Source organism: Ochotona princeps, chromosome 11 (genome assembly GCF_030435755.1).
Source record: "Ochotona princeps isolate mOchPri1 chromosome 11, mOchPri1.hap1, whole genome shotgun sequence".
NCBI lineage: Eukaryota > Metazoa > Chordata > Mammalia > Lagomorpha > Ochotonidae > Ochotona > Ochotona princeps.
The window spans coordinates 50,862,360-50,884,450 of NC_080842.1; the positions used below are offsets into that span (position 1 = coordinate 50,862,360).

General features: G+C 41.6%; 1 protein-coding gene across 2 annotated transcripts in view; it reads right to left on the reverse strand.

Annotated features, from left to right (window-relative positions):
• Nucleotides 1–22,091, reverse strand: part of PGM2 (phosphoglucomutase 2) — a 147,809-nt gene that overhangs the window by 110,352 nt on the left and 15,366 nt on the right. The gene's annotated exons all lie outside the window — the stretch shown is intronic.

Below are 22,091 nucleotides of genomic sequence, written 5' to 3' on the forward strand. Positions count from 1 at the left end.
ATGGAAATATTCTCACAGGGAACTTACGACATTTTTTAAAGAGATATTGGCTAAGAGGGCCCAGCGTGATGGCTCAGTGGCTAATCCTTGGTTTGTACATGCCAGGATCCCATATTGGTGCTGGTTTCCATGCCAGCTGCTATACTTCCCATCCACGTCCCTGCTTGCAGCCTGGGAAAGCAGTAGACGTTGGTTCAAAACTTTGGGACCCTGCAGCAATGTGGCAGACCCAGAAAAAGCTTTTGGCTCCTGGCTCAGCCCCAGCCATTGAGGGCACTTGGAGAGTGATCCAGCAGGTAGAGGATCTTTCTCACTCTATCCCCTTCTCTGCAAATCTGATTGATCTGCCTGTCCATAAAAAAAATTAAAAATCTTTACAAAAAGAGAGAGATATAGCTAAAAACAGCAGTATTTTTTATATTAATGCACTTAATTCTACAAAGATGCTCGTTTGATAACCAACATATTATTCTGGATTTTATTCTCATAGCAGGAAAAAGGATAATTAATTTTAAATGCCTGATATATTCACAACCATCTTTGTAATGAGATATTATGAGCATCCTTTTTTATTTTTCATTTTATCTTTTCCAAATGCAGCTTTTACAATCATAAAGGCATCCTTAAATGCAGCGTTTCTCTAGGCAGACATTCTATCTTGGCTGCATTCTAAACTTGGTAAGGATAGTTAATTCTATCATAAAAAGTGCCTCACGTCCATTGACACGGCAACTTTCCTCGGAGCTGCTCTGACATCATCTATTTAGAGTTCCTCAGAATCCTTGGGGATGTTTTGCTTAGCACTGAGAGTGACAGAGCACAGGAGATGGGAATGCTGGCAGATTGTCCTCCTAGTTGAGAAACTGAAAACTGTCTCTGGGGAGCAGTTGTGATTCACTCAGGGCTGAACAGAGAGGACAGGACTGGGCTCAGTCCCAGGAACCTCCAAGTTCTCACTGAGTGAACAGATGTCTGGATGCGATGGACAGAATGTCCACACTAGTGTGATTACTCAGAGATGGCCAGTCGGCCAACACTGTCCACTCTGGCAGTATAATGTGTGACTCTTCAGAAGGACATGGTGGAAATGAAAATGCAGAGTTGTACAGAAATGTTCTTCTAACTTCTAGTGCAAGTATTACATTTATATGTTGGAAGATGTACTAAATGTATTTGTGGTTATGATACTGCAATCAAAGACTCCCTTTATGATGCAGCTGAATTGAGAGGGGACAACTTCTAATGTCCTCAATGGCACAGTAGGGCAATCATTGATGGCAGCAATTCATTGCATATTTCAAAATCACTAGTAGAATTTTGAAGATAAACACTTTGTGCTGATAAACCAATTGATATGCCCTGATCTGATCATGGGAACATCTTATACACGTGTAGAAACATCATGCTACACCCTATAAATAAGATAATCGTGTAGGTTAAAAGCAAAAACATATTAAGAAAGTCCTCACTGTATTTGTTTACATATTTTAATTAACAATTATCTATAACAGAGATAAACTCAATATTTTTAAGTTTCCCTATGGTCTTGGCATTTTAAAAATAGATACAGGGGGTCAGCGCTGTGGAATAACTTAAGCTGCTGGGCCCCAATTTTAGCCTGGTGGTTCACTTCCAATGCAGCTTCCTGCAATGTACCTGGGAAAGCAGTGGAAGATGGCCCAAGTATTTGGGCCCCTGAATCCATGTTGAGGGACTTGGAAGAAACTCTTCATTCCTGGCTTCATTTTGGCCTACCCTAGTTGTTGTGGTCATTTGGGGAGTGAACCAATGGATGGAAGAACCCTCTTTCACAGTAACCCTACCTTTTAAATAAGTGAAAATAAAATGAAATAATAGATACAAACTTGATTTTTTTATGAAACAGTATGGAAATCAAGAATAACATTTTTTTTTGTTTAATGGCAACTATATATGCATCTTTAAAGATTTATTTATTTGAGAGAACAACAGAAGAGGAGGAAGAGATGGAGGAGGAGGCACATGAGGAGAGACAAACATTCCAGTTGCTGATTTATAACAACCAGGGCTGGGACAAACCTAGGTTAGGAGGCAGGAACTACATGTAGGTGTCCAATGTGGGACACTTACTGCTTCCCAGGTACATACACAGGAAACTGGATTAGAAGCAGAGGTGGAGGAGCTACTGAGGTGGCAGGGCATCCCATATAGGCACTAGTTCTTGTGCAACCTGCTCCAATTGTGATTCAGACTCCTGCTAATGTCCTGGGAGGCCCACAGACTTAAACCCCTGCACCCACGCTGGAAATCTAGAAGACACTGCTGGCTCTGGTTTTGGACCAGCTCAGCTCTGGCCACTGTGGCCATTTGGGGAGTGAACCAGTGAATGGAGGATTTATCTCTCTTTTTGTCTCTCCCTCACTCTGTAATTCTGTATTTCAAATTAAAAAATTAAACATTTTAAAAATATTTATTTGTGTATTTTTTATTGGAAAGTCAGATATATAGAGAGGAGGAGGAGACAGAGAGGAAGATCCTCTACCTGCTGATTCACTTTCTGCAATGACTGGAGCTGTGCTGATCCAAACACAGGAGACAAGAGCTTTTTCCAGGTCTCCCACACGGGTACAGGGTCCCATGGCTTTTGGGCCGTCCTCAACTGATTTCACCGGCCACAAGCAGGGAGTTGGATGGGAAGCAGGGCCTCCGGGACACAAATGGTGCCCATATGGGATCCAGGTGCATGCAAGGAGAGGACTTTAGACACTAGGCTACTGCACCAGGCCCAAAAATGAAATCTTAAAAAAAAATGTAGAAGTGAAGCTTGATTCTAGGAACTCAGATATGTGACGTAGTATCCAAATCAGTAACTTAAACCACTATAATGCACTCCCATACTGGTAATTATATTTGTTTTTAGTATACAAGTTCATGGAAAACCTTTAGTGAGTTAAGTAGTTTTTCTAGAATTTAGCATGGAAAGTTAGAGGGTAAGTGGATAAATTAAGTTTCTACCTATTCTTTAATTTAAGTAGAGAATACTCAAAGATCTGATTCTTACTAGATCTCATAGATGTCAAAATTATCTGAAGTAATTTTTCTTATTTTGTGCAAACTTGGAAGTGAGTCACTGCACTTGTAGGAAATCAAGCTAAGAAGTTTCTGCACCACAAAGGAAACTGTCAACGAAGTGAAGAGGCAGCCAACAAAATGGAGAAAATATCTGCAAACCACTTAACTGATACAGGATTCACAAAGAACTAAGAAACGCAACAATGACAAAACAGTCCAGTTAGGAAATGGGCAAAGGACATGAACAGGCATTTCTCAAAGATAAAATTAACATCAACAGGCATGTGAAAAAATACTCAGGTTTCTAAGTCATCTGTAAAGTTAAAAAATTTAAATAAAAAGCACATGAGGTTTTATCTTACCCCAATTAGAATAGCTGTCACCTGAATATCAAAAACAATAAATGCTGGCAAGAATGTGGTAAAGAAGATACCACCTTTGGTGGTAATGTAAACTAGTGCAATCATTATGGAAGATAGTATGAAGATTTCTCAGGTATCTGAAAATAGATCAATCATATGACCTGGCCAACTCACTATTGGAAATTTATGCAAATGAAATGAAATCAGCAGATGAGACAGTTATCTGTACCCCATGTTTACAGCAGCTCAGTATACAATCGTTAGGAAATGGAATCAACACAAATACGCACAAATGGATGACTGAATAAAAAGAATGTGCACATATACTAGGGAATACTACTCAACCTTGAAGAAGAATGAAATATTATTTTTTGAAACTAAGTGGATGCAACTGAAAACTATTACTCTTAGTGAAAGTAGCTCGCCCCCGGAAGGCAAGCATCGTGTTTTCCCTGATTTGTGATAACTAATACACAGAATACAAAACAATGTCTTAGACACATTATTGGAACCCATCGTTTCTTTTTTGGTAATTAGATATAACTTCATTTTTAGTTTTGCATAGTTCCTTTTAAATATATCCAACATATGAAATTCTTAGCTTATCTTTATATGAAATTCAGCCAGTCTCTGAAATTCAGTTTCTGTCTTTTTTTTTCTTTTGTCTTTTTTTTTTTTGCAATGGAAAGATAAGTTTATTTTGGCACAAAATATGTGAAATTCACAGACAGCTTTTTCATAATGTGATTGTTCCACAGGTGTCTTGAAAACCCCTTGCACACATGGATTTCAAAAGGTTTTTACATGAAATAAATTTCTCTTAATGTCCATCTTCTATGAACTTTCTGAAGTCCTCTCATACTTGGAGGAAATGGTAGAAGTCAGTGAAATATTAATGACCAAATACAAATGATACGATAGCCACACACTTTTTTATACCCTCTCTACATAGTAACTTCCACAGGTCAGAGAAAACATGTGATGTTTGTTTTTCCAGATGTGGCTTATTTCACTACCATAATGATCTCCAGCTCCCCCTGTTTTGTTGCAAACATCAGGATTCTAATCTTTCTATGAATGTATAATATTACATCATGTATGATGTATATACACTATATCTTTTTTCCCTAATCATCAATTGGTGGACATCTATGTTGATTCCACACCATTGCTATTGTGAATTGAGCTGTTATAAACACAGGAGGGCCGCTTCATACATTTTCACTTATACGTATCGGAAAGTCCTAGGTTACTTGAAGCCAAAAAGTACAACTTCTTTTTGGTAATAAAATTGTTAAGTTCTACGGCCCGGCAGCGTGGCCTAGCGGCTAAAGTCCTCGCCTTGAACGCCCCGGGATCCCATATGGGCGCCGGTTCTAATCCCGGCTGCTCCACTTCCCATCCAGCTCCCTGCTTGTGGCCTGGGAAAGCAGTTGAGGACGGCCCAAAGCCTTGGGACCCTGCACCTGCGTGGGAGACCCGGAAGAGGTTCCAGGTTCCTGGCTTCGGATCGGTGCAGTACTGGCTGTTGTGCTCACTTGGGGAGTGAATCATCGGACGCAAGATCTTCCTCTCTGTATATCTGACTTTGTAATAAAAATAAATAAATCTTTTTTAAAAATTGTTAAGTTCTAGATAATAATACGATCTACAAAAGTAACATTAAATCTCTGTTGCTCTCAACTCAGTCTGGGTTTGAGACAGCTTCTTGATCTTCATTCTTTTTCTGTTCAGCGTTTCACCTTTTCTCCAGCAACTATTTTGGTCTCTTCTGGTGCCAAACGCAGAAGGGATATAGTTAAGAGGAAACAAGGTGAATGAAGTGGGGAAATATTCCAAATCCTTTCTTCTAGCTTTTGGAATAAAGACACAGTTCATTATTGTTATCTCTAGTAACCCTACTGTGAAACAGTTTATTTTTACTAATAACACGGAGAAGAGCTCACATCAGCACATTGTAGAAAACTGGTGAGTGCCACGTGGAATCATGGGTCTCGTTTATGATTGAAGTATATTCAGGAACTCAGCACTTCACTTTATTATTAACTGTGTTCTCTCTGGCTCTGTGACCTTGCTCCCAAGGACTAGGTTGTTCATCTCATTCTTTTCCAACAACTGACACTAAAAAGAGTGGGATTGATCTGAGGTATGTGGATGATCCTATCCTACCAATTTTATAGTAGAGCTGCAGACACTAGAAGCAGAGGTTACTATGTCACAGGCCTCCTTAATAACATTTGAATACTGATACTGTTACTTTTCTAAAGAGTGAGAGTTCTTAGAATGGAGAACTAGTGAAAAAAGCATGGGCACCTGGAGGGTGTTATGAAATACTGAGCCTATTTAACCTATAGTAACTTTCACAAATGCATGGACAGATTGTTAGCACTACCAATTAAGAGGAAGATAAATGCAAAAGGAATAAAAGCCAGTCTCATAAATATTTTCTGTTCATCTTTTCTGTTTCCTTTTACCTTTTACATTTTTGATAGACTAATCCTGCCTAGAAAAATTTAAGAACTGGGGCCAGCACCATGGGTCAGTAATCTAATCCTCTACTTTCACGTGCTGGAATCCCAAAGGGTGCTGGTTCATGTCCCAGCTGCTCCAATTCCAATCAGCTTCCTGTGTTAGACCTGGGAAAGCAGCCAATGATGGTCCAAGTCCTAGGGACCATGCATTCATGCGAGAGACCCAGAAGAAACTCTTGGCTCCTGGATTTGGATTGGCTCAACTCTGGCCTTTATGGCCATTTGCGGAATGAACCAGAGGATGGAAGAGCTTTCCTTCTCTGACTAGCCTTCTCTGTAAATCTACTTTTCAAATAAAAAAAAAAAATCTTAAAAAGAAAAATATAAGAACTAAAGTGTCCTTGGATTGTGAGAAGCCCTATTATTTCATAAGGGAGAATCTGAGAGGCACAAAATTTTTCTTTTAAGATTTTTTTTTTATTGGAAAGGCAGATTTACAGAGAGGAGAAGCAAAAGAAAAATCTTGCATCCACTGGTTCACTCCACAAGTGATCACAATGGCCAGAACTATCAGAAGCATCTTCTGGGTCTCCCACATGGGTACAGGTCCCAAGGCTTTGGGCTATCCTTTACTGCTTTCCCAGGTCACAAGCAGAACTGGCACTCACATGGGATCCTGGTAGATGCAAGTCAAGGATTTAGTCACTAGGCTATTGCACCAGGCCTGGAGAGGCACAATCTTAAGATCTTCAGAGATCTATTTGTCAGTTGGCAAGGGCCTATGAAACATTGGTTTGAAGCATTAACAAAGATGCTTACTGGTCATCTTCAGTTTCATCTTAAGACTATATTTTCATACTTATACCCTGCATTTGATCTCTGTTGTGAAGCTAATTTGTAGGTTTAGTATGGTTAACCCTGTGGAGAGACTGGGGCTGAGGAACAATCCCATTGTTGAATTCAATAAATCTCAGCTCCTTTGTGCTTTACTCTATGTGCTCCTTTCTCTCTGTCTTAATCTCACCCATTTTATTATTTTGTGTGTGTGTGTGTGAGGATTGTTTATTTTTTTAAATTTCATTTTATGACACAGTTTCATAGGCTCTGGGGTTCCCCCAACCCCTCTCCCTGCCCTCCCCCCATGGTAATTCCTCCACCTTGTTGCAGTGTTACTGTTCAAATCAAATCATGATTTTTTCATTGCAAGCATGTACCATGCATAGAGTCCAGCCTCTTATTGTCCAGATAGATTCATCGGATTCTGGTTATTTATTGCTGTACAGTAAACTACTCTCCCCAAACAGCAGTATGTTAATTCACCTTGCTTGCACATCTGCACTTTACTTGGGTAATGTTCAAAGGAACATCTCTGCTCCAAATGGCATCATCTGGAGAAACTCAACAGGGCACAGGGACATCTGTTTTTAAGGAGGCCCACTCACATGGCTGGCAAGATGATGCTGGGTGCCAGCTCGGCAGAGCAACAGCAGCCTCAGTTTCAATCCACACGGTCTTCACCATATGACTTTTCTCAGTGTGGTGGTTGGGTTGCAGAATGAATGTCTCAAGAGAGGTAGAACTTATAATCTCTTACTATCTAGCCTCAGAAGCCATATATCATCACTTCTGCATCACTGTGTTGGTTAAAATAGTGAGAAAGTGTACTGAATGAGCAAACGGGATGGCAAGTAGTGTCACTCTACCAGCCTTTTTGTATCAGCCTGCTTTCTGTTGCTATAGAAAAGTACTGGAGCTTCAGCACTTCATAAAGAGATGAATTTTTGTTAGCTTACAACTTTGGCAGTTCAAGAGTATAGTATCAATATCCAACCAGGTGCGGTGAGAGCCCTGTTGGCTACTTCACCTCTTGGCAGATGGTATTATGGTGGGAACCGATGCAAAAGGAAAGTCAGAGAGCGGGGAGGGTTCAGTCTTGCTCTTTGATAGCAACCCTTGTTGAGGCACTAACTAGCATCCTATGAGGATTACATTAATCCTTCAGAGGGAAGCCATGCATAAGGACCTAATGGCCTCCCACTCTCCCACTAGTCCATACTTCTCAAAGGTCCCACTACTTCACATTCCAGACAAAGCTACCAGCACATGACATGCTTGGGGGAAAACCCACAATTAAATCTTGATCCTTTCCTTTTATAAAGGATTTTAGTATATTAATTTTTCAAAATCTGATTTGTCATTCTTGTCATTTATGGTTGGCTCTTTATGTGTGATATCTGACAGTGATCTGCTTTGCCTGTGGCTACATTTTTCTCTTTGATCCTCATCACCGACCTGTAAGGTAGGTTCTCCTGCAATTACAGCTTTCAGTTTTTGTAGAAGAGGGATTGAAGCACAGATGAGTTAAATATGCTCAAAGCCTGACTCCAAGGTCCATGTTTTCATCACTCTGTTCACTCTTTCTTGGGATCCTAACACTTTTAGCAACCCCCTGCTTCCCATTGGGCTCCGTCTGATCTGGTCTGACATCTCTGGGACTTTCAGACCCAGTTCTTTCTGGAGGCCTGCTTACCCATTTAAACTTTCTTCTTAGTTCTCCAAAACAAATGTCCAGTGGAAAACAAACTCTTCCAAACTCCTAGATAGTTTTGTGGGTAGTCATGAAGGAGGAAGCTTTTTAGCTATAGAGGACTTGAGTCAGGTGGGAACTCAAAGGGGTTTTGTTTTGTGCTTTTGCTGTTACTGTTGCTTTTTGGTTTTGTTTTGAATCTTCCTGCAGAAACATAGGATTAGTAAAAGAGAAATGCATGGTTGTGCTATAGGGTTTTTTGACCCCGAGTACGGCAGCAACCTCAATTCTTGTCTCGCAGGTAAGAAGAATTTTCGTGAGGACACAGTTTAGTTTTACAGCAAGATTTATTAGAAAAGTTGAGAAAGGAGACTCCCGTCCTAGTGATGGGAGGGGGCTCTGAGATAGAAAGGACCTTTACCCCCTGCCATAGTGGCAGGAGAAGTGGAGAAAAAAAGAGACCCTAGCCCTCTGCCAATAGTGGCAGGAGGAAAAGTAAAAAGACCCGTATCAATGGTGGAGAAAGTATCTTTTAAAGGTTCCCCTCAAAGATGTTTCTCCATAAACAAAGAAAATTCCTGGTTTCCATGGTACCTGGCCTTGGGACAAAAGGCCAGAAAGGTATCACTAGTCAACTTCCTTGGTCCCTTTCTAATGATAAAGAGGCCAATCTGAAGCCCTCCCCCTTGGCAATGGCCAGAAACAGAATCGGGCTGAGGCTTCCGGTGGGGAATTGATACGTTAATGTCGCCCTTGTCTCTTGGGGAAGCATGTTCCTGATAAGTTAAGATACGCACTTGTCTCGGGAGAGACGTGCTCTGGTGAATCCAAGACATGGTGGGGAAAATACCCCCTTTATATTTGACAAAAAAATGACTTGGGGACCCAGAATACCCTAACTGCCTACTACCCAGTCTAACTCCTCTCACAGTTCTAGCCCAGACAGCCTTAACAGGAGGGTTATATTTTCAGCATTCAACAGTAAATTGCTATGTAATTTTGAAAATTAACAGGACCAGAAGATAAAAGTATAAAACAATCTATCAAGCACTTCACAGAGCACAGAGTGTTGTGAAGAATACAGGTGCTTGCCCATAGACGTCAGCTTCAAAGGCAAGAACTACAACACCTTCTTCCTAAATATAGCAATGTTCTGCAAAGAAAAGACAGTAGATGGTATGGAGAATGGAGCCATTCACTACCCAGAACATTGTTTAGGGAAACCGTCATGGTCCAAATACTGTCATCAGATAGAAGCACCTGTATCTTTCCAAGTGGCATTACCTGGCTCTTGCAAGCCTGCCAGGTCTTTACGGTTGTTCCTTTTCTCATAAGATCTGTGAGGTAATTTAAGCCACATGACTCAGTGAAGGGAAGAGGTGACCCTGGTAATTGTAGTTCATTTGGCAGGTTGCCTGTTAACATAAGGAAGAGGTGGGAGGTAGGATGGAGTTGTACAATTTGACTCTTTGCAACTCAGAACAATCTTAGTCCCTAATGAGTTACAGTATATGACAAAGCAACTAAGCTATCTTGGCTTCTTGTTTGACTTAAAGTCACAACCTAGTTAAATTTCTACATCCACTCCCCACCAGTTAAATGGAAAACTCAAAAGGATCCTGACATCAAAAGGAAGTATAGGGGCTGGCATTGCAGGGTAACCAATAAAAGACGCTCCCTATAGTGCCAGCATCCCTTATGCATGATGGTTCAAGATTGGGCCATTCAACTTATGATCCAGCTCCCTGCTAATGTGTCTGGGAAGAGCAGTGAAGGATGACGGAAGTGCTTGGGCCTCTGCACTCATGTGGGTGACCCAGAGAAATTCTGGCTTTGGCCTGGCCTAGCCCTGGTTGATGTGGCCACTTTGGGAGTGAACCAGTGACTGGAAGATCTATCTTTTGCTCTCTGTCTCTCCCTCTTTCTCTTTAGCTCTGACTTTCAAATAAATACAACTAAAAAAAAAAGTATAAGCTCTACCAAAGGTCAAGGTGAAAAGTGGGTAATATTACAGAGTGTTTATGTGCCAGGTGCTGTTCTAAGTGCTACACGGTAATAGCCACTAAATTTTCATTAAAGTTTTGGGTCTAATCAAGATAGACAAAATGAACACAAGAAGGTGTGGGGTTTCCAGAATTCTGACCATCAGAGTTGAGTATAGAATCTGCCTTTGGAATCTTATTTCTCTAGAAAATATAGGGTTTAGACTTAAAACCGATAGAAAAAAGTCAGCCCAGAGGCAGCTTGCTCATCACTAACAGCATGAAACAATTCAACAGGACAAAACCTTCAGCTTCAGGAGCAGGGGAGGATGGGTGATCAATAGTGCCAGGGAGAAAGGTTGGAGAACCAGTCTCTTCCACAGAGATGAAGGAGCCACTTTCCAATCTCATCCAAACCAGGAGTTGCTCTGTGTGGTCCCATGTCAGCGTAGGGGTAAGGCTGCTTCCTCCGGGCACTGTTGCATATTAGTGATGCTGGATATATGAGTGGCTTCCAAACTTTCAAAAAAAATGGAGAGTTAAAAAATAATGCGAAAATAAAATAAACAAAAACAAAACAAACAAAAGATAATGCGAGATTTCTGTGAAAACTGTGAAGCCCTTGTAGCACTTTCTACTGCTTCTTGCAGAAGTTGCTGCCCTTTGACTAAGACCTGAGGACTTTCTTGCACAGTGTTGCTAGCAAATTCACCACCACCACCCTTCTACTCAACATGTGCCTTGTTCAGCCATCCCCATCAGCAGGCTGATGGGCAATGGTGGATTTGCAGCCCAGCTGCTTTGTGCCTCCTCGCAGGGAGCCTGCATGTGCTCTTCACTGTCCCCAGCTTCAGTCACACACAGCTGGAACTTGCTTGGGTACACGGCACTTGTTGGATTCCTGTCCCACTTCCCTATTCCCTTCCAGCGTTTTCTGAAATGGCCTCTCAAGTCTCATAGAAAATGTCTGAAAAAACCTAACCTATTCTGTTAACAGTAAATTAGGGCTTAGGGGACTATGCAAATTCTTATTCCATAGCCCTAATTAAGTGGACTCGGTGTTGTTTCTAGGCAGTTCCTGAAACGGTGGGCAGTCAGTTGGTGCAGTGGTTAAGCCATCTGGGATGCCTACATCTTCTAAGAGGGTGTCTGGCTCAATTCTCAAGTACTCTGCTTCCAGTTCTACTTTGTGTGGATGCAAACCATGGCAATGCAGCAGATGATGGCTGAAGCATCCCATGTGGAATCCCTGAACTGAGTTCCTGACTTTTAGCTTTGGCCTGGTCCAGTCTTGGCTGTTGTAGGCATTTAGGGAATGAATCAGTAGATGGGAGACCTTCCATCTCTGTCTCAATCTCTCTGTAGCTATATCTTTCTCACAAATAAAAAAATGAATAAGTAACAATTTATTAAAAGTACATACTTGGGGCTGGCATAGTGGCACAACAACATAATCCTCTACCCTGTAGTGCTGGCATCCCACATGAGTTCCTGTTTGTACCCTAGCTGCTCTGCTTCTGATCTAATACCCTGCTATGGCCTGAGAAGGTCCTTGGGCCCCTGAGGCCCCACAAGGGAGACCTGGAGGCAGGTCCTGGCTCCTGGCTCCTGGTTCTTGGCTCTGGATTGGCTCAGCTACAGCCTTTGCAGTCCTTTTGGGGAGTGAAATAGCAGATGAAAGACCTTTTATCTATCTCTCCTTGTCTCTCTGTAAAATCTGCCATGCAAATAAAAACAAATAAATCTTCAGAAAAAAAAAAAAACTTGGATGAACCTGATAAATGTCCTATGTATTCCTGTGCTTGGACTTGAGACAGGTCAGGTAGTATGCCAGGGTCTCCTGAATACAGCTGTTTTGCCTGGGGTGTTCCAGTTTATACAACTAACCAAATGTTTCACAGCCCTGACTTAATTTTCCCCAATTGTAAAGAAGTGTTTCCAAAATGATTTAGTTATTCAAAGTAGCCAGAACCTTGTCTATCTCTTCATATCCATTATAGCTCACAGTTTTCAGAACAATGGCTAAGACATAGGAAATACTTCACAGATAATAATAAATCAATTTCAACAAAGTCCACATATTTTCCCCACGTAACTTTTAAATACTACACTAACAGGTTAATGAAAATTACGCTCAGCTTCTTAAAAAGAAATTTGATAAGACTGCATGTTTATCAAAGTACATCAGCCTAAGCAATATGTGTGACTGTTATGTGTAACTAAGTTGTAATGACTAATTTTTACTGAGCATCTGCTAACTACACACCTTGTGTACTGTTTTTTTTTTTTAAAGATTTATTCATTTTATTATAGCCAGATATACACAGAGGAGGAGAGACAGAGAGGAAGATCTTCCGTCCGATGATTCACTCCCCTAGTGAGCTGCAACGGGCCGGTGCGCACCGATCCGAAGCCGGGAACCTGGAACCTACTCTGGGTCTCCCACACGGGTGCAGTGTCCCAATGCATTGGGCCGTCCTCAACTGCTTTCCCAGGCCACAAGCAGGGAGCTGGATGGGAAGTGGAGCTGCCGGGATTAGAACCGGCGCCCATATGGGATCCCGGGGCTTTCAAGGCGAGGACTTTAGCCGCTAGGCCATGCCGCCGGGCCCTTGTGTACTGTTTTGAAAAAACATGCATTTTAGTGAGAGACAGATTTGGGTTTTGATTGCAGCCATGGCATTTGCTGGTTGGCCTTGTACCAACAGCATAATATTTCTGAGCTCTAGTCTTTTCTTCTGTAAATTGGTCAGCACTGCATTTCATTGAATGAAAGATTCCATTAATTATAGAACACACCACTAGTTCATGTACCAATAAGAAAGAGAAGATGGCTCATCACTTGATGATAATGCCTTCTTATCATGTGTACTATGTAGAATTACCTATTGCAGATATGCTAAAATAAGAACAAATGTATATCTTACAGTCAAAAAAGTTGGAACAATAGTTATTCTTGTATCGAAAATGGGAATGATGCACAAAAAGCACATATAGAAGGTGCTTAATAAGTAATTGTATTGATTTATTCCCCCTTTTTTTTTTGAATATTTTCAGCTAATCAATGGGTCTTACTTTGGATGCTGTAGATCATTAAAGTATCTCTTTGCCTGAGTATGTTATTTTTAAAACATTTTAAAGAGTGTATATGTCAGTTGGAAGCATGTCCCTATTATTATTTGTCCGTCATTGCTGTTATGTATACAGAACTACCTCTGGGGATGTGATCTAGTTCTTTAATGTTCCTCACCAGAGAAAAATGATAGGCATGTGTTTTATTTCCTACTAGTGTTTTTCCCCAAAATCAGGTTTCCAAATTTTTTTTTTTCATTTTATGCACATGGCTTTTTGTTGTGGCATCATATGACACAATCTGAACACATGAGCAGTTTGCTGTTTCCTGTACCAACACTAATGTGGAAAAGTGCATAACTGTTCACTAATTGGAAAAATGAATGAACATAGAGACATGTATATCAAACAGAGGAAAGTTACAATTCTCTCAAATTTCTAAGTGGCTCTCTGATATAGAAGGATCAACATTTTTTAGAGATTAAGTTTTTTTGAATTTGTAATCCATAACCTGATGTCTACTATAAGCCTTGAACTGTGCCTGAGTATTAGGGAACAAGAGTGTACATGCGCACAAATAAGAGAACTGAAATATGTATCCACACAAAAAAATACACAGATACTCACAGACGTGATTCATAATAGCTAAAAAAGGATAAACGCCCATCCACTGGTGAGTGGATATATGAAATGTAGTATATCCACTCAATGCAGTAGTATACAGTCATGAAAAGACCAACACATGTTACCATATAAATGGACCCTGAGAACATTATGCAAAGTAAAAGCAGCCAGAACCCAAAGGCCACATATTGTATGATACCATTTCTATGAAATGAGCATCCAGAATAGGCAAAGTGAGGGCAACAGAAGCTAGATTAGAGACTAAGGAGTGCTAGTGATATGAATGAATGCCATTGGATGAAATATTTCTTTCTGGGATGATGAAAATGTTTTAGAATTACACAATGATTATGATTGCATATCTTTGTAAATATAACAGATCACAGCATTTTCAACTTTCAAGGGGGTAAGCTTTCTGGTGTGGACAACACCTAAAAGAAAAAAGGAATCCGCTTCATTAAAAGTTAGCTCAGGATAAAGATTACACGAAGGCACTTGGTTCTGGCAACACTCTGTTCTTGATCTGGATATTGGTTTCACTCAGTGACATTTAAATCTGAAGCATTCACTTCTGGATACACACAAAGGGTCTTCCAAAAGTCCACGGAAATGACTATTATGAAACACTATGAGCAGATCTCAAAGATTATTTGTTTCAAAGTAAACATCTTTTAACTTCATTTTCCACAAACTTTTCCAAGTACTCTCATACTGTTATGGACTGAATTACATTGCTCTAAAGAATAAGTAAGTAAGTTATTGTCAAAGTAACTATGAAAATGAGGTCATATGCAATTGAATGGACCCTTAATCCAGTATGATTAGTGTGCTTATAAGAAGAGAAAAAACAGAGACCCAGAAGGAGTGGCATCCGAGGAAAGAGGCAGTGAGGGGAATCATCTTGCTGCAAGTCAAGGAATGCTAGCAGCTTCTAGAAAGATGCAAGAAATCCTTCCTTACAGGCTTCAGAGAGTGCATGGCCTTTGCAATGCTTAGACTTCATACACACAAGTGTGAGCCAAATTTTGGAGGGTTGGTAGGATCTGCCAGATAGGAAAGAAAACTGCTGTGATCATGGCAGGCCTGTTGACAAGCAAAGGCATTATTTTAATGAGAGAGATGAGCAGAAAACCAAAACATGGTCAGACAATGATCTACAAATTATGCTAATTGCACTATGGAGCTGATTGTGTTGACAGCACTGACTGGACTGAGAAAAGCCATGTCTGAAATGGGTGCTCCACTGCAGCTGGTGTCTGGAGACTAATGGGAAGGTGGGTGGGCCAGGGGCAGGCAAAATTGCTTTGTTCTCCTTCCAGGGCTGTGGGGCTTGAATACATCTTCAAGTCTGATTGAACGTCACCATCGCATTTGCAAAAAAAAAAGAAAAAAGAAGGGAATAGGGTGTATCCCAAATCCCCTCTCCCTTCTAGTTTGGTGAATGATGATATCACATAACTGATGGTTGCCCAGGGCACTGCAGACGAGGGGCTGGTCTGCTCTGGACCCGGCATGTCTCCCAGGCTTCAGCCTGGAACAGGAGGGGCCACAGGAGCCAGTTACGTCACCGACCTGGCAGGATTCCAGTTGACCAACGGCACACCTAAATGGACATTCCCTTGCATAGCTGGGGCACAGAAAACCCCTTTGCCTGCCCACATGTCTAGAGGGGTATAAAACTCCTCAACACGTATCTCAGGAGCCCTTTCGCCTCCATCTTCCTTCTGCTCTGCGCAAAGGGGCCCCAGGGGTGGATTTTTCAATAAAGCTTCCATTACAACTTTGAACAACTTGCTGATATTATTCCACCAGCAGGCGGGCGGTCAGTGGTCATCATCTAACAATACCATACTACATAATTTGATCATAACAGAATCTAGAGGATATAACAGCACCACAGTAGCCAGTAAAGTCTCAAAATAGTCCATGAGGAAAGGTAAAATTAAGCAGTGAGTGGAGGGCATTTGGCTACTCACAGCCCATACTGGAATGTCAAGGACAGCCCTGGGGCTCCCAATTCTAGCTTCCTACTAGTGTGCAGCTCAGCAGGGAGCAGGTGATGGTTCAAATCATTGAGTTCCTGACACCCATGTGGGAGACTTGGAATGAACTTTCAGCTGCTGGCTTCAGCCTGGCCTAGCATGGCCTGGTCTGGCTGTTGCAGGTATCTAGAGAGTGAAATGAGTAGATGCAAGTGCTGTTCTCTCCCTTTTCTCCCTCTCAAATAAATACATTTAATAACTGGTCAGTGATCCAACACAAAGAAAGGTAGTGGTGGCCATGGTGATTGACTCTGGGTGACAAGAACACTGGGATCCAAGACGGTCCCCTTCTTGTATTTAATTCTTCAGTGGCAGCAGTTCTTTTCATTGTAGTAGTGTTCTTGCTGGAGGCACTTACAGTGTCCATATATCTCTCAGACAACAGATATAGAAATAAATGCTCAGTACCAACCTAGAGAACGAATATAGGGAAGTAACTTCCATATAACAAAAAGAGTACTGGACTTAAAGACAGAACTGGGTTTAAATCCTGTTTCCCACTCGGCTGAGAGACCCTGAGCTCATTCACAAAGGGGATAGAAACTCATTCCTCATGTTGCTGTGAAAATTAAATTCATTCATATATTCATCAAATGTTTGCAGAGCTCCAGGCACTGAAGATAAGAGTATAGTGATGCAAAAGACAATACTCATTTTGCCCAACCTCACAGAGCTTCTGGCATAGAAGACAGATACTGACCAAGTGGAGTGCAAGGAATATTAATAAACAGGAAGTATGGGGTAGGCACGATGGTACAACAGGCTAATCCACTCCCTGCAGCAACTGCATCCCATATGGGCACCAATTTGTGTCCTAGCTGCTCCACTTCCAGTCCAGCTCTCTGCCTTTGGCCTGGGAAAGCAGTAGAAGATGGCTCAGATCCTTGGAACCCTGCACCCAAGTAGGAGACTTGGAAGTAGCTCCTGGCTCCCAGCTTTGGATCAGCTCAGCTTTGGCAGTTGCATCCATTTGGGGAGTGAACCAGGGGATAGAAGATCTTATCTATCTCTCCTTTTCTCCGTAAAATCTGCCTTTCAAATGAAAATAAATGTTAGCAAAACAAACAAACAAGGAAGTATAGGCTGTTGTAGGCCTGCATGACACAGGGAATATTCTGAGTGGGGCAGTGGTTTTCTTCAAAAAATTGGAGGACAAGAAGTCATCCTGTTAACAGTTCCTATGGCAAAATAGGGCACCATTCTGACGTCTTTGTTGGCATTGGCTGGATCAACAATGAAGGTGATGATAACAAGATCTGAAATACAAAGGTATGTCAAAAAGCCTATGGGAGGGGCCAGCAAAGTAGTACAGCAAGCTAACCCTTTGCCTCTGGCACAGGCGTCCCATCTGGGTGTTGGTTCATGTCCCTGCTGTTCCACTTCTGATCCAGCTCCATGCTACAACCTGGGAAAGTAGGAGAGGATGGCTCAATTCTTTGGGCCCCTGTGCAAGACCTGGGAAAAGCTCCTGGCTCCTGACTTGAGATGAGTTGAGCTCCAGCAACAGTGGCCATTTGGGGAATTACTGAACCAGTAAATGGAAGACTTCTGTCTGTTTTTCCTTCTCTGTAAAATTTGCCTTTCAAATGATCATAAAAAAAAATCTTTTTAAAAAAGTCTATGAGAAGGTGGGATTAAGTGATAAACTTATTTGGAGCAAAAATACTTTGAAATTCATGTACAATTTTTCACTGTGTGCATTTCCCTAAACATTTGAGGCTGCCATGGAAGCATGAATGAAGTGAGATCAAAGCCCAGTTTTACCTGATCAGGTGCAATTTATTAGTTTCTTCCCAGCCAGGAGCCCAAATCTCATTTACCTCCTTTCCACAGGTGAGTCACAAAGCTTCAAGTGGACTGTTCTGTGTTTCCTGTCCCAGAATGAGTGATGATTAGATATACTTAACTCCCCAATGATGTAAATTTGCCATATTTTATCACATCTCAAACTACTGCACAAAATCTGAGTAACAATACACTTCTTAATAGTCTTTAAATACTTAATGGAAACTAAAATCACCATAGCTCTTGTAAAGGTACAGGTTTTCCAAGTTGTTAGATATCATTTGTATGCTGCTATTTCATGAGAACCTGTGATTAACTAAATACTAGGCAAGGGAGTGGTGCTGTGTCTAAAAATAAAAATTAAAAAATATTTAAAGTGGCAATAATTCGGGATCAAAAATTTTCTCTTAAAGCCAAAATGCTTGGAGTTGGTGGCTCAACAAGTTAAGCCTCTGTCTGCAAGTGGCAGCATCCTATATGGGGACCAGTTCGTGTCCCGGCTGCTTCAATTCTGAGCCAGCTCTTTGCTTACAGCCTGGGAATGCAGCAGAACACAGCACAAGTCCTTGGGACTCTGTACCCACATGGGAGACTAAGAGGAAGGAAGCTCTGGCTCCCAGCTTCAGATTTGTTCAATTCTGGCTGTTATGACCATTTAAGAAGTAAACTGGTAAATCTGCCTTTCCAATAAAAACCAATAAATATTTGATTTTTTAAAAAAGGCAAAATGCTTTAAATAGCACTTGAGGGGTATTCAAAAAAAAATCATGGCAAATCCTCACGATGAAAAAACTATGCATGAATTTCAAAGAGTTTTTCACCAGAGTAAACCTATCCTTTAAATCGAGTTCTCTAAACTTTTTGAAGTATCGTCATGTAGTTTGCCTTTTCCCATTGTGCTAATCAATATGATAGCTATTGTGGCTATTCACATTTAAATTTAAATTAATGAAGATTAAAATACAGTTTATAATTCCATTTCTCAGACTCAGTAGTCCCATTTCAAATGTTCCATTGCTAGATGTGACTTGTGGCAACAGAGTAGTGTAGATAATGGCCATTTCTGTCATCACTCAAAGCTCTTTGGCTCCACTCTGCCCTAAAAGGTTCAGTTCTTAAAAAGAACTAGAAAGCATCTTCCCACAAGTCCAGATTAAAATGAGTTTTTTTGTTTAATTGCTGTTGCTAGAAGATATATATATAGAGAGAGAGTTTCAGAATTATATCCTTAAAAAGGCATGTGGGGCGTGGCACGGTAGCCTAGCAGTTAAAGTGTTCACCTTGAACACGCATAGGGATCCCATATGGGCACTAGTTTGTATCCTGGCTGATCCACTTCCCATCCAGCTCCCTGCTTGTGACCTGAGAAAGCAGTCAAGGACAGCCCAAATCCTTGGGACTCTGCACCCATGTGGGAGACCTGGAAGAGGATCCTGGCTCCTGGCTTTGGATCAGCTGAGCTCTGGCCATTGTGCCTGCTTGGGGAGTGAATCAACAGATGGAAGACCTTCCTCTCTGTCTCTTCTCCTCTCTGTATGTCTGACTTTCCAATAAAAATAAAATAAATCTTTTAAAAAATACATGGTCCAAACATAGCAGACTTTTGAATACCTTTCCCACTAAGCACTTATATGAAGCACTAAGGGCATCTAATCTGCCCAGCAAATGTCGTCCTTAGGTGTGAGTGATATTTTGGATTGCAGTCCTGTGCTATGCAATTCCTGCCCATGCAGTCAGCATTTTGGTTGCTAAATTTATTTGGCAGGTACCAGTTTGAAAACCTGCCTCAAAGCCTCTGGTGGTCTACAGGTGTGTACTGGTTTTGGATGATCTGGTTGATTGGGGGTGCTGACCTCAGACTGCAGGGTCAATGTGTACCTCAGAGAGGGGAAAACAATCTTAAACACCAGGAGGTAAGACTAAGGTTACAAAGACCTTCGCCAATATATCTCACCTCCAATAAAGGGACAAGTGTCTCAGAAATATCAAGAAAAAAGTGGTGGAAGTGGAGCTTACCAAGGATGAAACAATGGTTGGGTGAAATATTTGAGAAGCTACCAGAGATGCCTTGTACAGCTACTTTTAAAGAAGATCTTGGCACAGGAGGAAAGGCAACACAGAAAATTAAGCACATGTATCTAATAAAAAATTGATCTTCTGAGATCCCACTATCAGGGAGATGTGAGGCTCCTCAGTATGAACCCAGGTGGGGGGAGCCTGGACAGGAGAACCTGGGAACCATCACTCTGGGTCCTGGTCAGCCATACCCTGATTCCTTTCAGAGCCAGGGGCATTGTGATTTCAAATGATCCCCCTTACAAATGAGGCATGGACCCAGAGGAGATTCCTGGCCTTTGGTCTGAAGGCATTCCCTCTGGAAATGGCCTGGCTTCCCACAGTTGTAGCAGCACCATGGGGTCTTTTTTCCTGAGGTGGATGCACTCAAATGCCAGAATTTCACTATGATTCCTTTGTCTTTCCTTTTCTAAGTCTCAATTATAGTAAGCAGTATTGGCTGCCTGATCAACTGGTCCAGGGAGGACTTATCAGGGTCTGCCATAAGTTTTTGAAGCTTTCTTTTGATATCCAGGGCAGACTGTACAAGGATCTTGTCCTTGGGTTCGCTTCACATTCCTCTTTGTCTGGGTCCAAGTTAGTGAATTTTACAATCTCCCCCTTGAGGCATTCTAGAAAGGTCATTGGTGGCTCAGTCTCTCCCTGATGAACAGTGGTGAGTTGGCTATAGTTCAGAGGCTTAACTTTTGCCCTTCTTCATCCCTCCAAAATACGATAAATGAAATGACTTTGTTCCCACTCATGCCTTTCATCCTCTGGATCCCAGTTGGTATTTTTTTGTCGGAACTGCCTCTGCTCCAATGGAGATATTCATCTTGTCTTTCAAGGTTTTCTCCTGGGCTACATAATAATTGTCTCCAGACTAACAATCCTCTGCCAGCACCCTCTCTCTTTCTGAAGAGGTCAGTAACAGTAACATCACATCTTTGTATATCACATCTTTTCAAGCCACGTCATATACAGATTGAAGTATTTCAAAAGTTTGTACATATTGATCAGAGTTGTCAGTATAACTGCCCAAATGATTTCTGATTTCTTTTAATATTCCAAGAGAGAAAGGTTTATAGACAATTTGTACACCAAACTTTCCTACTCCATCTCTTGAAGAGAAAGCATTGCTTCTCCCCTTGTGCCATAATAAGGCTTAGAAGCTTTCCTCCCTGTGGCATTAGGATAAGGATGGCAGGGCTCTTCTGGGGTGGGGAGCAGTAAGCAGGGATGAGGTCTCTGTGCAGGAGGGACAGCAGAAAGGAGTCTTTCAGGTGACTGCTTCAAAGAGGAAGGAGGGTTCTATCTACCTGGAAATGACACTCATCCTCTGGATCAGCTAGCACCTAGGGTGCTAGCTTCATAGTTGCTAGAACTAAGGGTTTTTTTTTGTCTTGTTCTGTTTTGTTTTGTTTTAATTCTGTCATCCCTGAGGTGTCCCTGGGAGATGGAAAAACATCTGGGCATAAAGAACTTTTACTCACTTTCTCCAACATCTACATTAGAGGTCCAATTGTAAGATATTATGATTAAGACTTTCAGTGAAAGGCCAAACCATCAGCAAGGAAGTATTTAGGCCAGGCCTTCCCGCAGAAGAAGAGTAAGTCTTTTTACCCCCAAGATCCAGGGGTCAAATTGTAAGCAAGAGGGGTATGGCAGTCTACTTGAGAATTGTGAGATCCCATCTAAGCAACCAAGTAAAGACAATGAACAGGCTAAAGAGAAAGACTTGCCCTCTTCTCCCTTGTATAGCCTGGGCCAAAATTTATGTCAGAATGGGGACTAAGTCCAGTCAGACCCCAGTGGCACAGTCATTGCAGGAGTGGCCCTGCTGTCCACTGGGCAAGGATTCACGAGCATGGGTACTACCATGTTTAAGCCTGTCTCGCTCCACCTGCCCTCACCATTGTCTCATCCAAAGGGAGGTCCCAGCACCCTTGCTAACCTCTTTTTCCCTGAAAATCTTAAAATAGTCCCCAGAACTGAGGATGACTGCTACTGCTTAAATTTCCATCTCTTGACCTGATCAAAATGAATGGAAAAGGCACACAGATTTTTGTGTGATCTTAGTGAAACCACCCAAGCCTACTGAAATCATGGCCACACCTTTG